Source organism: Phodopus roborovskii, unplaced genomic scaffold (genome assembly GCF_943737965.1).
Source record: "Phodopus roborovskii unplaced genomic scaffold, PHOROB, whole genome shotgun sequence".
NCBI classification, from domain to species: domain Eukaryota; kingdom Metazoa; phylum Chordata; class Mammalia; order Rodentia; family Cricetidae; genus Phodopus; species Phodopus roborovskii.
The window spans coordinates 17,603,969-17,621,647 of NW_026126480.1; the positions used below are offsets into that span (position 1 = coordinate 17,603,969).

Sequence of the window (17,679 nt, forward strand, 5' to 3'; positions counted from 1 at the left end):
GGGGTGGAGCTTGCGGCCGGCACGCGGAGGGCTGCCTGGGGGCGGGGCTGACAGGCAAGTGGAACTGGAATTGTAGCTCTTGGGCCCCTACGGGCCACGAGGGAGAGAGAGAGGAGGGGTGACAGAGGGGCGGTCCTAGGGGAAGGCCCTAGCATTCAGAGAGCCACACTCCGCAGCAGTCATAGAGCCACACTCCGGGACCAGTCTCTCGGGGCCCCCGCCTCCGTCACGTGGGCGCCAGACCGGGTCAGTGCTGGCGGGTCCGCTGGTTGGTTGGCAGTTGGTCCTTGGGCCAGTGGCCTGTCGCTGAGTTCCTGCCTCTTACGTTGGAAGGTGAGAGGGACACGGGAGCGACCCGCACACCTGAGCCTCCGGGAGAGAAGCTGCGCTTAGGCATACAGGTCAGTGTGCTCTCCTGAAGCAGGCTCACCGCTATCCCTGCAATTGAGCGCCCCAGATCAAGAGACACATGGGTAGTTTGGGGGTTCCTGGGTCTTGGGACCTCTGAACATTTTCAAGACATGGGGACACTTATTTGCCTGGGAGACTGAAGGGTGTAATTCCAGTGGGATTGCTTGCGTTCCCCATCCAACCCTGTTCCGAATGGGCCACCAGCCTCGTGCTTCTACAGCAAGGTGGTCCCAGGATACGGGGTGTTCAGGCGACTATGTCCCAGCGTGGTGCCCCATGAGAGCAGCAGTGGTGTCAGTTGTTGGTGGTGAGGAAGTTGAGGACGGTTCAGGTTAATCTGTGTTTTATAAAGCCTTGGTCCTCAGCACCTTGGCCAGGAGCAGTTTTGTACACCAATTGCTAAAGTGCAACAAGCTTTCCAAAGGCTTAGGGCACTGAGTCGTTGTAGAACCGGGTTGGGATGTCAGGATGCTTCAATTTTAAAAAGTGGGTCCTCCTCCCTCCTTTCATCCCGACTCCAGACCCGTAGTTTTCCCTCCGATAAAAATAAGGTTACATGTTTAAAAACAAGCACTTCCAAGATTCCGGTAGGATTCAATGAGACATTCAATTCTTTCTTTTAGAGCATTGAGATGTTTGATATGGATCAGTTTTCCTCTCCCACATTTTGGTCTTATTCCTATCAGTCTTCATCTCTCTTAATTCTTGAATTGATTATACTACAGATTGTTGTCTTACTAAGGTTCCCATGTATTTTGTGAAGTTAAATGAACTACAGGAAGGAGGTCACCACAGACCTAATTAATATACAGTCTTGGATTACTATTGTTATATTAAAAATTATATCTGATTAGAAAGTTATTTCCTTCTTCATCCTGGGAGAACCAGCCTATTCATATTTTATTTAATGACTTTAAAGTGGAATATTATTAAGTCTTTTGCTATTATTTTAACTTGGGATTTTATTTAATGTTGGTGGTGGTAGGGGCTGATGAACTAATCTAGGACCTTGTGAATGCCAGCTAGGGAAATGCTGTACCACTGAGCATCGATTCCCAGCCCTCACATAATATGTTAGTGGTATTACTTTGAGATTTGATGATGTGCCAATTTTAGTTTATTGCTTCTGGTTGAGACAGGCTCAGTGCTACCGTGTGTTGTGGTAACTAAGACAGATGAACTATGATTTTGAGAGTAAGTGAATAATTTAAGCAATACATCTAAGAGTGGCAGGAGAAATTGGGAACAAACTTGTAGAAATTCTAGTTTTTTTTCATCAGAATAAGGGAAACCTGGGATTATTTTAAGAAGATCGATCTATGTGAGGTACCTCACTGGGAGATATTAGGGGTGACCTGGGCCACAGAGGCTTATGGCAAACTTAGTTGTCTCCAAGAAGTGGTTACTGGTCCTCTTTGGTTTCTGGCCTGAATGGTAGACAAAACAACAAACAAAACAGCAAACAAACAAAACCAATGGTCCCAGCTGGTGCCTGAGGCAGGTACAAGCAAGGCCTTGGGCTCAATGCATGGGATGTTAAGCAGAGACTGACTTGTGGTTAGCTGAATTTATCAAAGTTAGAGACCTTGAACCTTGACCTTCCCAACCCCCAGATTGACAGAAACCCAGTAAACATTTGTGGAGTGAGTGGTCAGATGACACTTTAGAGCATTACTCTTCAAACACAAGCTTGAGAATCACCTGATGTTCTTCAAATGTGGGTCAGGGGTAGAGCCTGACATTCTTAACCTATCTCTCTCTTGTCTGTATCAAAAATTCAAAGTAGTGCTCTACAAACATGTACCTCTGAAGGCCTTGGAATTGCCCGGGGTAGTTTTTCCAAACTTTTCAGGTTAAGTGGGTCCAAGGCATTTTTACCAAGTTCCCAAGGTAACAGCCCGGTGGGATAGGGTACTGGACTTGGCAGTGCTTGGAGGACTACAGCTCGCAGATCAATTAGGAGACTAGCAGGTCAATTCAGGCAAATGTGATAAGAGTGGAGTGTGAGCAGACAGAAGAGACCCTAGAAATACTGAGTCTTTAGGGCCTGGACCAAGGAATGGGAGGTATTAGCCCAATATGCCCCAATCATATTGATTTGGTAGAATAAGACACTAGGAGAAGGAACAATTCTTGGAGAATTCTATTTCAATTTTGGATGCAATGATTAGTAAGTACGCTGCTTAGATTAATGGTCAGCAACTGATTTGTACTTGTCCATAAGGTCTTTTTTGTCTCTTGAAATACAAACCTGTTCGTGGTTCGTTCCTATTTCAAATCCCCTCATGGAGCTCCTACTAAAAAATATGAGGAAGAAGAATGAATGCAAACACAACAGATGACACTTTTAAACATTTATTAAGCCCTACAGACTTTATGCCCTCATGGGAGATATGACCGTAAACCCTCAATGCGCGTAAGTACACCAAAACTAAACCTAAAACTCTGGGCCTGGGTTTTCCTGAGTCACTATTTTTCTTGCTTCCTCCTTCCTCGGAGGAGTTCTGCTTCCTTTGCCCTTTGCCATCCTAGTATTTTGTTTGTGCTGGAAGGCACCTGTGTGTGTTTATTTTTGGAGTCTAGGGGAGGTGAGCTCTGTCCCTCTATACAATCTTAAAAGGGCAGTCTTTTGGGCAGTCTGTTAGTGGCTCTCCCCAGGGGCTGTTATTATCTGTGGTGCTTGTGATAAAAAGCCTTGGAGGAGATGGGTACCTTAAGGGAACCTGGTGAATTTCTTGCTGGTGTCTTCAGAAGACCTCAGACTTCCAGAGGCATTCTGACTCTGATCTTTGTTTGCAGCAAACTGAAAATTTCTCTGGGCCTTAATGACATTTGTTTGGTGCTCCTTGGTAATTCTTTTGCTTTCATTTCCTCTCTGTGTCCCTGTGCACATTTATGCACAGGAGAACTAAGCACTCATTGTGTATGATGCCTTTTATTAACTCCCATGTTATATAGCAATCTGGTACTCAGTTACACACATCTGTAACATATAGGATAAGACTGCCTTTCTGATAAGATAAACTATAATATCCTTGTGACTTTTAGGCTAATTTGTTTTCTAACTCCATCTACACCGTTTCTCCAAACTGAGGAACTAGACTGTCCCTATCCTTTTGCGCCTCTCTGTCTGAGAAATTGTGCTTCTTAGGTTATAATGTTTGAACATTGATTTTTTTTTTTACTTGGCCATGTGTCTGAAATACAAAGCTGTTCACGATCCTTCTTTGCTTTACATCCTCTGGTAGAATCCCTTGATGCAAAATAAGAGAAGAGTGAATACAAGCATTGACCAAGCTCTGTAGATTTGTACCTTATGCAAGATGTGACAGTTTCCTCTTCGTGGGGGTAACCTGTTGTCTCTGCTCTGTAGTGTAGGTGAGAATCCATGAATATCATGTATGAATTACAATAGAAACTGCTCTCAGCCGTGTTACACTAGCTTTTTCGTGAAGCTTAACAGGTATCTGCAAGAGTTTCCCCATGTATGGGGGTCCCATGTTGGCTGCCAGGCTTTGCTTCTGTGAAGAGGGAAAGGAACAGGCTGTTTCATGAGAGAGAAGGGAAGGAGACAGAAGTTAAAAGACAGGAAAGGCAGACTCAAGGAAGAATGGCTCAATGGCTAGAATTATTGGGTGTGGTGGGGTGCTGTATGACTTTCCTGGGGAGACATGAACAGATATCTATTCAACCCAGATAAGGCACTGATGACACACTAAAGAAATGATTCCACCCAGCCTAGCTTGGTGAACCAATGGATTTTATGAGGGGTTACTGACAGGAGTGTGGGCGACTTTAGTGTGGGTGAGAAAGCAGGAAGGCTGCAACCCTGGAGCTCATTGCTCAACATGCAGGCAGCACAAATAGTCTCTTTTCTTCAGCAATTATTTACCACTTTCATAACTTTGGTGGGGGGTTATGTGTCCTGTAACTTTCCTAACTGAGACTCCCAAGACCCCCTAGGTAGGTTTCACCTGCTTTCTGGTTTGTGTGAGTCTTCCTGCTCCCTCCAGTAGAAAGTATTTCAATTCCGTGGAAATGGCTTTACATCATGGGGACATTTGGAGAGGAAAAGAATTGGGAAGGGAAAAGATGGTGGAAGGCTTTGAAGGTTGGAGCTAAAGAATTCAGAATTTAGCTACATGATAACACACACACACTTAGAATTTCAGGTACTTAGTAGCATTGTAAAATTCACCTAAAAGTGTTTTTGTGCCAATGACATCGAAAAGCTGTGAGTTTTATGGAAAAGGCTCTGTGAGTGTTTGTCTTCAGGATTCTGGGCTGTGAAGAGTAGGCTTGTGGGACTGTTTACATGGACATCGTATTGGATTAACCCTCTGCAGAATCTTGAGTCCTGAGCCAAGGCAATGGATGACAATAGTAAGGGAGAAATGAGCTTGCCAAGAAGTGACTGATTGGACTTGAGGGAGAGATAAGAGTCATACTGGATACTGACTGGCAGAGACTGAGGTGACTGTGAATAGGTGTGGAGCCATGGAGGGCCTTCTTAACTTAGAAGAGAGGCAGAAAAGAGGGGAGTAATATGCTGTACAATCAGAGGAGCCTTAGGTAGCTTCTTGGTTACCCTTTATAATTTTACCTAAGAGGATGTTAAAGCCCAAAGCAGTGTACCCAGTCACACTATTCTTAGTTGGAGACCCAGGCTTCCTAGCCTCCTTCTATCATATTATCTGGAGGCTTTTACCCCCTTTGATTTTGAAGCTTTTCCATAAGAGGGGCTGCTTGGGTAGCCCCTTATGGTATTAGGAGAATCCTGTTTTGTATATGTGCATGTTCAGGTTTTCCTGGGAGTGTAACTATTAATCAATTTACCAATTCACTAGAAATGTATCTGCTAAGGATGTAACATTCTCTTCTCTCCCAGACAAACTTTGGGGATGCATTCATTCTTCCATATGATGTTGCTACTGTAGTAGTGAATAGGTAAGAGAAGGGAGGGGAAGGTGCTGGGATTGATAGCTAGCTGGGGACGGTAAACCAGTCATAAGGACTTCCAGTCCGCAGAAGGGCAGGAATTCTGATGATTTAGTGATGGATGGAAAGAGGTGTTTGTGAGAGACTCAGTGGCTCTGGGCCCAGAAGTTTCTCTTCCTCCACCATGCTTTTGTATGCTTCTCTGATCAGCCAAGCTTCCAGATGCTGGCCTTCCTGGACAGTCTTGCCTTTGTCATGGACCTAAAGGCAGAGATCACTTCCATCTGCTCAGGCAGAGGTGGGCAGGTTAGTGTAGGTAACACAATTGGAATTATCACTTGGCATATGATAGCTGACAAACCTAAGCAGTAATTCAGCTGTGCTGGAAATTTGCTTTGAAGGTGAACTTGTCTAGCCATCCTGGCTTTTTCTTGCCTGTTTCTACCTCATCTTGTTCTGAGGTTGAGTTAATATCCTTGTCCTGTCATCCTAATGAGGCTTAAATATGTGCTTGAGCCTGCTCACCCATGGTAATGTAGCAGGTGTAGTCATGGACAGCAAGCAGTCTTGAGTTGCCTAAGGCTTAGGAATGACTTATGCAGATGTAAGGTGGGAGGAGAACACATTAACAAAGATTAGTTAGTTCTGGTGACTTTGGAATGCTTGGCCACTCCCCTTTGTGGAATCTCTAAGGGGCTCCTCCTTGAGTGTAACTGTCTCCTTCCAGAGATAAAGATTCTAAAGAGAGGGCAGTTATCTAAATCCTGGGATTTTTGTTTTGTTGACTGCCTGGAGGTGTTTGGCAAGACTAGCCAAAAAGTTTCCCTAGTTCTCCAGGGTGGAGATGTAATTTCAAGGTGCACTATAGGCTATGCCAGTCAAATGCACCTGGGCATCTCAGGCTTGGCAGTGACCTTTCTTGAGCTGGAGGGCTGCTCCTGTGACTGCACAAGGTGTCCCCAAGAAGTCATCACTTTCTCCTTCTCCTTCAATATTTTTTCCGTTTTGTTTTTTAATTATGTCACTCCTGCACGTGAGTGTAAGTACCTTTAGAGGTCATAGGTCGCAGGTTCTCCTTGAACTAGAGTGACAGTTGTGAGTACACTGGCCTGAGTTCTGGGAATCAAACTCAGGTCCACTGCAAGAGCAATGTGTGGTGCTCTTGACTTCTGAGTCATCTCTCCTGCCTCCAAGAGGCCTTTAAAAAAAAATCATCATGATTCTGACATTTTTGATTAATTAATTGATTGATTGATGATTATATACCCCAACTAGTTTCCCTCCCTCCTCTCTTTCCAGTCCTTGCCCCCATCCCCCATGTGCTCCTCCCCCAATCCACTTCTCCATTTCAATCCACTTCTCCATTTCTGTTCAGGAAAGGATAGGCCTCCCATGGATATCAACAAAACATGCCGTATCAAGTTGCAGTAAGACTAAGCTGGTCCCCTTGTATTAATGCTGAGCAAGGAGACCCAGTCCCAAAAGTCAGTTCCCAGTTAGGAGTCCCACAGGAAGACCAAGCCACATAATTGTCCCATATATGAGAGGGCTTACATCAGTCCTGTACAGTCTCCCTGGTTGTCAATTCAGACTCAGTGAACTCCTATGAGCCCAGGTTAGTTGATTCTGTGAGTTTTCTTGTGATGTCCTTGACCTCTCTGATTCCTATAATCCTTGTCCCTCTCTTCAGCAGGATTTTCCAGTCTCAGCCTAATGTTTTGCCAATGGTCTCATTTCTGTTTCCATCTGTTGCTGGATGAAGCCCCTCTGATGACAACTGGGCTAGGCACCAATCTATGAGTATAGCAGAATATTGTTAGGCATCATTACATTGACATTTTTTTTTCTCCAGTTGTGTTTGGTTCTATCCTAGGTCTCTGGGCTGTCCAGCCTGTGGGTTCTGGCACTTCAGGCATTGTCAGTAGTGGGCTTACTCTTGTGGTGTGGGTCTTGGGTTAGACCAGTCATTAGTTGGCCACTCCCTGAATCTCTAGTCCACCCATATGCAGGACATACTGTCATGTGATTGGGTTGATGTCCCCAACCCCTTCACTGGAAGTTTTGCCTGATTACAGGAGGTGGTCAGTTCAGGCTTTGCATTCAATGTTGCTAGGAGTCTTAACTGGGATCATCCTTGTAGATTCATGGGAGATTCCCTTGGACCAGGTTTGTACCTCACCCCAAAATCCCTTTTCAGTCTCTTTTAGTATTCTTCCTGCTGCGGCATCCCCCACCCAACCTGATCATTCCTGTTCCCATCCCCACCTGCCCTGAGTCCACTCATGAAATCTCTTCTATTTGCTCTTCCCTGGGTGATCTGGGCATCCCTCCTTGAGTCCTCCTTGATACTTAGTCTTAACTTCTTAACAAATGTCTCCAGTCTGCTTTTGGTAGAAAGATACGGAATTGCCTGATAAAATCAACTCCTTAGAAGACCTTGTTCCTTGTCGGTATATAGGATGACTCCTCTCAGCAGCTTCATTCTCTTACACAAGACTGAATTTCCCTTAAATCAGAGGCTTTTTTATGAATCTCTCTCTCAGTACTGGACTGCTTCCTGGAGGCAACAGCAGAATAGCCATGCATCACAAAAAGATTCCTCCCCAGGAGCTAGAATGGAATTGCCCTTCTGATATATTTGACAAAAGGCTTATCTCATGAAGCAGAGATAGTGTTATTTAGTTTTATGGAAACAGCCTCACACCTGGGTTCCAACTCAGAATTTTGTGCATATTACCACTTAGTGCTCCCATCTATGGGTAACAGATTTTTTTAAGGTGCCCGAGTGAGTAATAGATTTAATTTTATATATTGCAACATGAGTAATTTGTCTGTGTGTTCACAAGGGGCCATATGTGTACAGGTGTTAGTAGGGGTCAAAGGTCAGCCTTGGGTTTCCTTCCTTAGAGCTATCCATTTTGTTTTTCTTGCCAGGCATAGTGGCACACACCTTTAACACTAGCACTTTGTAGTTTTGAGACAAGTTCTCTTTCCCTGCTTAGGTCTGTCGGGTAGCTAGCAAGCCCCAGGGATCCTCTTGTCTCTGCTTCCTAGCTTTGGCATCACAAATGCACCACCATGGCCAGCATGATGGGACTGCCTCAGACATGCTGGTGTGTATGGTATCTAACTTATCCCTACCCTGCAGCCAGGGGAGAGAGAGATAGGGGAGAGTGGATTGTCATGTGTAGAGGAGAGAAGTTAAATTGTGACTTAGGGAGGAAATGACAAGTTTTGCTCATTCAGCATCTTTACAGAGCAAAGGAATAGTTCATGTCTCTGACCCTGACCTTGACTGATGTCATGAAAAGGTTTTATTACATAAGCTCTTCCTGCACCCCGCCAAGACATCTGGTTCTTCAATGCAATACTGCTTACCTGGTAACAGCAACAACATCCCCTTGTGTCTGTTAGGTTTTCATTGCGCCAGCTCACTGGTGCAGACAATGCCTGGGGCGCAGATTATTGTCCTGCTTTTGCAAAGGAAGGAAGAGACTCCTCCTGCTCTCCCCACCCCCTCATCCCATTATAGCAGGCAGCTGCTTTTCTCCATCATGAAGGCTTGGCCTGCCTGATTCTTAAGAACCTTGGCAGTTAGTTCTAGGATGCACCTTTGACTCAAATGATTCTCCATTCAAGTCCCTCTGCTACACAGGTTCAAGGATGCAGCTTTAAGCAAGTCTGCTTACTTCTGCATTTTTAAGTTTCTCATTTGTGTATTGGCTTAACAATAGTAGAGGCCCACTTCATTTGTTTGCTGTGAAGATTAAATGAGATGGTGCAGTCATTGCTGGCCAGAGTACTTGGCCTGGTGTGGGCAGTCAGTAAATGGTATTATCATTATTTTTCCTTTCTCAAGAAGCCTGAGAAAAGCATTTTGTCAGAAAGAGCAGTTCACAACATGAAGTAACCTTGCCATCTCCCTCCTTACCCTGACTTTCAAGAGGAAAGGAGCAGATGTGACATAGAAAGGGCAGCCATGGTGCGGGGAACAGAAAGTCCAGGCGGCAAGTGCACAGTGGAGTGGGTGGCAGGTCAGCTTCAGATGGCTGGTCATCAGCCTTCTGGACAAGGGAAGCACGTGGCGCTCACTCAGCTCAGTAAGTTGTGGCTGGGTCAGGGCAAAGTCCTGCCCTTAAGCTCATGGAATCAATTTGTGTGTTTTTTCACTACCCTGTTGAAAAAACACATTCAAATTTGCTTAGCTTGGCTTCATTAACAAAAATAGAGGGGAGCTTTCCTTGAATTTACCCAGACATTCCACATAGAGACAAATGGTGCAAAATTAATGCTCTTGTCATGTAAGACCTTAGAGGCAGGAAGGTGTAAAGAAGAGGCCCAGTGAATGATGCAGCTGCCATGTTCTATGCTTCTGTTAGGGTAGGTTTTAGGGGCTCTGGGTAGTGAGGGTAAAGGAAATTAAGGAGGAGGCAGCGATAGTTCAAAATAATGTAAGGAATTCCAGATAAGTGCTAGTGATATAGTTCAATGAGTGTAGGGTTGTCGTGGCAAACCAGAGTTCCTGGGTTCAATCCCCAACCTTACCTAAAATAGGGTAGTAGAGGTACACAAGTCCGTAAATCTAACCACTCCCGAGGAGGAGGCAGGAGAATAAGAACTTCATACTTATCCTCACCTAAACTTGCTCCAGGCCAGTCTGGGTTACACTAGACAATACTACAAATAACAAAACTCCAGGTAAGTCAAACTTATCTCTAGGCCCAGACTGTCTTAGAGTGCGCATTAGAATCTCTCTGCACGGGCCTTGTCTGAGGGGTATCCATTAGGAAGTGGTAGGTGAAGTAAGAGGAGAGGCAGGATCTGCTAAAGGCATTGTGGGATTGACTGAAATGGTCTCAAGATTTTGACAGAGTAGGAATGATGGATTGACCTTTTGGATCTTGAATAAATCCAGATTTGTATCTATTGGGCAGCTGGAGGGTTTGGTGTGAAGGATGAGAGAATACAGGGATCCTTGGGCAATCAAATGCCATCAGTTAAGAGAACAAGAGGCATAATTGAGAAAACCGGGTTCAAGAAATGAGGAAACCTTCCATTGCTAAAAGTAGAACAAAGAAGGTGGGCATGGTGGTTTGTGCCTGTAATCCCAGCACTCAGGAAGCGGAGGCAGGTGGATCATTCTGAGTTTCCAGCTAGCCTGGGCTACAGAGGGAGACCCTGTCTCATAAAACAAGAATATAGGACTGTGGAGTAGGATGGGAGTTGGGGGATGGATTTCAATTCTAAATGGAGAAGCTGGACTTATCTAGTGTTGGGAATATCTGATGGCTACTGAGCAAAGAAAACTGGCAAGGAATGTAAGGCCCCACAAGGGCAGGAGGCTGGAGAAGGGCAGTCGTCATCCTTCTCTCTCTCAAGTCACAGTCTGATAGATCAGGAGAATGGAAAGCCTTTGAGGAAATGCCTTGTAGGCTGCCACTCTGTGGCCAGGATCCCCAAGACATAAATGTATATTCTCTGCTTATACCGCCCTTGCCCTCACCACAACTATGTCTTGCATGCTCTTTCAGACACGGAGGCCCTCTGTGAAGATTGTAAAAACACGACATCGTAGGATGTGGAGAAACATGGCGTGTGGTCTGAGGCATTAGCCTCCCAGAATCCAAGAGGTTCTAGTCCCAAGAGCAGGCATTGCAGTGCTGTGGTCACCAGGGTCTCATACAAGTAGGCTGTGGTTTTGGATGGGGTGTGGTGGATGGCAAGATGGGGGATGCTGTGGTTAAGCAATGTGGATGCCTGGGAGGCATGGCAGCCTATATTGGGAGTCAGGGAGGGAGCTTGGCTCAGAGTAGGAGCTAATCTACCAGGTCTGGGGAATCTCTCACCTTTTAAGGATCAGAGGTAGACTATAATTCCTAAGTCCTCTAGCCACATTATTTCAGTCACTAGATAATTTTCAGACCATTCTCTGTAGGCATGGTGAGAACTCTAGCTGAGTAGGTCATTTCCCCAGCCTGAGTAGAATATAAGAGCTGGAACTTCAGTGTGTGAAAAACAGCCAGTGGTTAGGCTGACCGAGGAGTCAACAAGGTTGAGTAGAGCCCCAAAGATGGACCGTTCTCATTTAGTAAACACCCACCATGCCTGAGGCATGGTGAAGGGTTTGTCCTTAAACTTCATTGGCTGCCTCTTAAACTTAAATTATGCAGGAAGCCAACACTGACAGGACACGTGACTTTCCCAAGGTTTTCTAACTGGTGACTAGCATCACATTTATACACAATCATCCTGACACATTGTTTCCACCCTTGCCACCACATTTAGAGTCCAGATTAAACAGTTGATTATACTGAAGACTTTATTTTCCTTAATGATGGCAAGTCAGGAAGATGGTCAAATCAGCATGTGCCTGGCCATCTTCGGAGGAACTTGGTAGATGTGGCTAGATTTTCATGAAGCATGTTCTAGTCCCAATGATCAGAGCTCAAAAATAGTAACACATTGTTGATCTTTTCTTTTTTAAGACTTCTTTGTATGTGTGTGTGTTGCTTGTGTTTGTAAGTGCCTGCATATGTGTATGTGCACCACATGTGTGCCTGGTGCCTGTCAAGCCCAGAAAAGGGCTTCAAATCTCCAAGAACTGGAGTTACAGGGGGGCTATGAGCCACACGTAGGTGCTAAGAATCAAACCCCTTTCCTATGCAAGAGCAACAGGTGTTCTTAACTGCTGAGCCATCTCTCCATCCCTACATTGCTGTTTTTTAAAGGTATCAGAGAAACTGTTAGTTCCTCGCTACTATGGATAATTTCTGAATTTTTAGCTAAATTCCTCTATTTTCACCCCACTCAAGAAAATATATTAAAATAGTATGCGATGATCTGGATTGTCTCAGTGTATACAAAAGACAGCTTAGCTTAGCTTTGGCTACTTCATTATTAGTCATATCACTTGCAACAACTCCATCATTTCAGGACCCTGAGATATTTAGCAAGAGTGGTTTTATGGAGTAGGTTGGAAGGCCATAGTGAGAGATGAAAGTCAGGACAACTTGGGTAGTAACCCAGATGAAGCTGTGGGGGTGGAGAAGACAAGACTGACTGATAGATACAATGTGGTAAGCGTTTGCCCTGAGCTTGCCCAAGCAGAAGTCTGGAGTGGGTACTAGGATCCCTTCGTGAAAGGACAACATTGTTCCCATGCATAGCTTGTTCAGACTCTGAACAGGTGGGTGCTGATGGGAACTGTCTGATCAAGTTAGGGATCTTTGTGATTCTGTTTGCTGGAGAGCCAGCTGGTCCTTATCACTGAGTGGGTGGGCCCAGGTTCTCATTCTCTATCCCGATGACTCCTGAAGCTCAGGACCCAGTTCTAGTCCAGAGGCCATTCTTTGCTCTGTTTTCTGACTGAGCCTGTGAAAGCTGCCCATCAGTCCTGAAAGTCTGAGAAGATCAGCCTAGGAGGTTGTAAATACAGGGACTGTTCAGATCAAGATGGTGTGAGAGTACTTAGGCTACAATGTCTTTAGCTCTTATGTTAACAGACTACTGCTTTTGAGGGAGAATCTACTTTCATGTCCCACCTACCAAACTGGAGCACTTTAAAAATGTTGAGAGCTACCCTACTGTCACAGTCCAGCACTCAAGTGTCAGGGTTACTTACATTTAAAGGACAGTTTTAGATTAAGTGACAAGTGAATGAGAAATGGTGTTGATGAAAAGAGGCATATGGTGTGTGAGAAAGGTGTGCCATTGCATCAGTGTTAGGTCTTATTAACTCCTGGACTGATTCCTTCTTTGGTACTGATGTCTCCCTCATAGTATGGCATCCCCTAAGAACATTTATGGGGCTTCTCTAGGATGCTGGTTCCACTTGGATGTCTTCCCTCAAAATCATCACTGGACTTGATATAGGCACTCTTGATACCAGTGCACCAGACAGAGGTTTTGCTGTGAATGTGATCAGAACATGGCCCTTTACCCACCTAAATCTATAGGGCCCAGCTTTAGCTTTAGCTTCCATGATGGGTACCTCCCCAGTTCTTTTTTCTCTGGTTGTGACTTCTCTCTGAAGTCAGTTCCTCAAGTGGCCCCTGAGCATCATAAACTTGGCCTGCTTACTTTCCCACAGCAGGGTTAGCTGCTAAGTCTCTGATGAATAGCTGAGCAAAGAGGGCAGGACTGTGAGAGTGGACATGTGATCTCTGAGAATGAACATGGGATCTAGATGCAAGAGATTTTCTGCTCAGAAAGGCATGGCCTTGCTGGTTTTCTGTCAGGTACTGCTAGAGAGACCCAGAAAGTTCAGAACACATGTACTGTGAGCTCTGGTACTCTCACTGTCCACTTATGTTGGGGCTGGCCTGGAGGTATTTGGCCATTTCTCAAACATTTAGATCACAGAGAGTCTTGGCCAAATCCATCTTCTGGAATGTACTCCCTGAGTAGGGTGAGGCAGGGTGCTGAAGATCCATTGGGCCAGGTGCTGAATCTGAGTAGTTAATTCTGTTGTCTTTTTTATCCACTTTCTAGCCTTGTGGGAATCAGGTATAATATCCCCAGTATGCATTAACCTGAGATGTTGATGTATATTACCTAAGGTAGAGTCGAACAAAACTGAACAGAGCTAGCATTTAATTACTTGTCCTTCCATCTTTGCTATGCCATGAATATTTGTGTTCTCCTCATCCGTATTAATTTCTTGAAATCCTACCCCCCCCAAAGATAATAGCATGAAGTGGGGCTCTGAGCGGTGGTTATATGTGGCAGTTGAGCCCTTGTGAATGGGATTAGTCCCTTACAAAAGATACTCTTCCTTGTCTTGGGACTCTCCGTTTTCAGATTATGAGAAATAAAGCTGTGTTGTTTATAAGTTACCTGTTCAGTTTATGGTGACATTGTTACAGCAACTCAGACAAAGACAGAGTTGGATTCTGTTCGCTGCACCCTTCTCCTCTTATTCTGGAGGGAAAGGCCACTTTACTTGGTAATAATAATAATAAAAAAAAAACTTCTAAAGGCTCCGGGTAGGGTGGAGTGATGTATGGGAACCTGGAATTTGTATGCCTGTCCTTGCCGTGGCCCTTTTGAATGGAGTCACAGGGGTCTCAGTGTCTTCCACTTCTTCCTTTGACTTTGAGGGACTGTTGGCATATCTTCTGTGGTAACTAAAGGCTGTTTTATGTGAGGGAAGAGCTAAGGAGAATAGGCTTCAAGTCATTTTCATTCCCCTGTGTAGAACGAGATTGCCTCGGTCCATGAGAGGGGAGATCCATGCAAAGTCCAGCCCCAGAAGGCTTGTGCTGATTAGTTTTGTCAACTTTGCACCAGCTAGAGTTGTCTGGGAGGAGGAAACCTTGCCTCTATCAGATTGGCCTGTGGGCATTTCTGTTGGCCACATAGGAGGACCTGGTCCACTATGTGGTGCCATCCTTAGGCAAGTAGGCCTGGAGTATGTGAGAAAGGTAGCCGAGCAAGCTATGAGGAACAAGCCTCCTCCATGCTCTCTTCTTCCCTATTCCTGCCTCTAGGTTCCTACTTTGCTTTGTCTTAATGATGGAATCAAGCCATTTCTCTCCCAAGTTGCTTTTGGTTATGCTGCTTACCACAGCAATAGAAACCTAACTAGTACAGGCCTTTCTTTAGTCTGCAGTAGCACATGAACTGGCTCCCTATTCTTGGGAAAGTCCCTAAATTACCATCTTGCCTAAGAACTCACAGGCAGAGAAGTAATCTAAGTGACAAGTATCTTGTGACTGTCCAGCTAAGGTTAGGGGACAGGTTCAGCTCCAAACCTCCCTGCATAAATGATATGTAGGAACTGTTGCATTGGGTTGAAGAAGAGGGCTAGGCGCATGGCTCTTGGTTTCTTTAATACAGCTTGATAACTGTTATTTCTGCAGGTCTAATGGCGTTCTTCGTGTTGTAACCTGAGGTCTGTCCTGATAACATGGTCTTAGTCCCTAAGTGCAGTTCACCCAATAACTGACTTACAAAGAATGTGGGTAAATATTAAGAAAAGCCTGCACTTTGGTATTTATTATGTGAGTGTACAGCAGAACTCTCCCTTAGACTAAGCAGGAAGCACCATTGGACCAGGATGATGAAATTACCAACTTCATGGAGACTATAGCCTTCTTTACATGAGTTTCCTTGACTATGTATTCAAAGTCAAAGGAAAGTGTTCCTGAGTTTTCCCAGGCTTCTAGAACTGAGTATCAGAAATCAGGGTCTTCAAATGATAAGTTTATTTTTTCACAATATGGATGCTAAAAGTCTGAAATTATGTTGTTGTCTGGGTTGGTTCTTGAGGGCCCTCTTTGTTTGGATTATAGGTAGCTGTCTCCTAGCTGCTCCCATGCATGGTCTCTCTTTTATATCTAATGGTCAGCCTCTTCTAAGAATAGCCATTATATCTGATTACATATCATTGTAATGTAATTATCTCTTTAATAGTCTTATTTCCAAAAGCAGCCATATTACAGATACAGTGACATAGGAGTTAGGACTTCAACGTGCAAAATTTGGAGATATAGTTAAGCTCATAATATAGTATTTTCAGAACATTGAAGCTTCAGTGTCATGGCACATGATACAGAGGCACTCACTGCTGATCCTGACAAAGATGATAAATCTAGCCTATCCAGTAGCAAAAGCTTTACTGATCTCATCCAAAGACTCACGTGGGAACTCTCAGGGCCCAGGCTTGCACTTGTCACTAGGGCTGTATGGCAGTAGTGAATTTTGCACTCCCAGAAAGCTCAGGCCAGTGATGGGGAAGCCTTCTTTTCCTCTAGTAGAAGCAAGAGCCCGAGTAGTATTACAGGCTGAATCTGGAAAGATTTGGTCTTCTTCTGATATAATGGATTTCATTATGACTATATGTGTATGTATGTATGTATGTGTATGTATATATATATATAGTATTTTGAATGTATTCATCCCCTATTGCCCCATATTGTTCCCTCTTCCACTCCCACTGATACCCTTTCCTCATCTAGGATACCTCTCAGGCATAGTTGCATGAAAGAAAAGGAGCTAACCTTAGTGTCTTTTACCCAAAATTGAGCCTGAGTCTAATTCATTCTATAGAGTTCTGATCCCCTGAACAAAGACTGTTCACTGTATTGAACTGCATGTCAACTATTTTTTCTCTAGAAGGAATGATGAGCTTTTGTTTTAATCAGTATTTTACAGGATTCTTATAAAGGAAGAATTTGTTTTTCTGACTCTATTGACTCATAAGGGCACACAATCACAATCAGATGTTATCAGTCTGTGCCCACATGTTGTGTGTGTGTGAGGCACACATGCTGTTTTCAATGGATCACTGCTTCTAGTGAATGTTCTTAAGGCCTAGTTACCATAAATACACTGTTCTGGGTCAAGGGCATGAATGGGTCATGAAGGAGAAATGGGAAACATCACATTTGATCAGAGCTATGTACTTAGCTTATAAGAACTGATTATATCGGGATTCAAAACCATTACATTGTTTTTTTCTTAAAAGGTTAATTCTGGACAAGCTGTGTCCCTAGTATGTCAGCAAATGAGAATATAGTTATAAATTATCTCAAAGCACATTATTAACTTGGTTACAGGTTGTGAGAAAGTTTGATTTTTAAAGATGTGTTTCAAAGAACATTTCCAGAAAAAGCATTTCTGTACCCTTCTGTGATATCTTTTTCCTCTTTGGTGACCTCATGAATTTCATTGGAGTTGCTTACAGAAACATGTTAATTACAGGAACTGGATACTTTACTATTGACTGCACCACTGAAGAAAATGTCTCTTCCTTCCCCAGCAACCATTAGCTGCCCACAGATCCTTAGGGAGAGGTGAGGCCTTATGGGCTCCTCTACCCTAGCAACTTTTAACTGCTGGAAAATCCTTGGTGAGAGTATGCATGTATCATGACTCTCTCTTCCCCCTTTATGATAATATGTTGCTAGAGCCAAACTTGTGCCAGTGGTCACAGCTGCTATGAGTACAAGAGTATGAAGGCCATGCAATGCCTGGAAGACAGCATTCCAGATACCCCATTCATTCCTTTCTCTGGCTCTTATATTCTTTTTTTGTGGTAGAGGAGACTTTTCTCCATCTAGCCTGGTCACACTTGACCGGTTCCTCTCAGCCCACTGGGTCCCCGCAGCTGCTTATAAAGTAACCACTCAGAGACAATATATATTTGTAATTTCTTGACCAATGGCTTAGACGTATTACTGGCTAGCTCTTTCTTTCATAGAAATTAACCCATTTCTACTAATCTGTGTATCACCATGTGGCTGTGGCTTACTGGTGATGCCCTAGCACCTTGCCTCCCCGTTGGCTACATGGCATCTCTTGACCCTGCCTTCTCTGTCTATCTCTGTT

General features: G+C 44.3%; 1 protein-coding gene across 1 annotated transcript in view; it reads left to right on the plus strand.

Annotated features, from left to right (window-relative positions):
- Nucleotides 1-179: 179 nt before the first annotated feature.
- Ppfibp2 (PPFIA binding protein 2) overlaps nucleotides 180-17,679 on the plus strand; it is a 146,261-nt gene continuing 128,761 nt past the window's right edge. The window contains exon 1 of the mRNA XM_051192650.1: nucleotides 180-401. The gene's annotated coding sequence lies outside the window, so the exon portion shown is untranslated. The remainder of the gene's footprint in view (nucleotides 402-17,679) is intronic.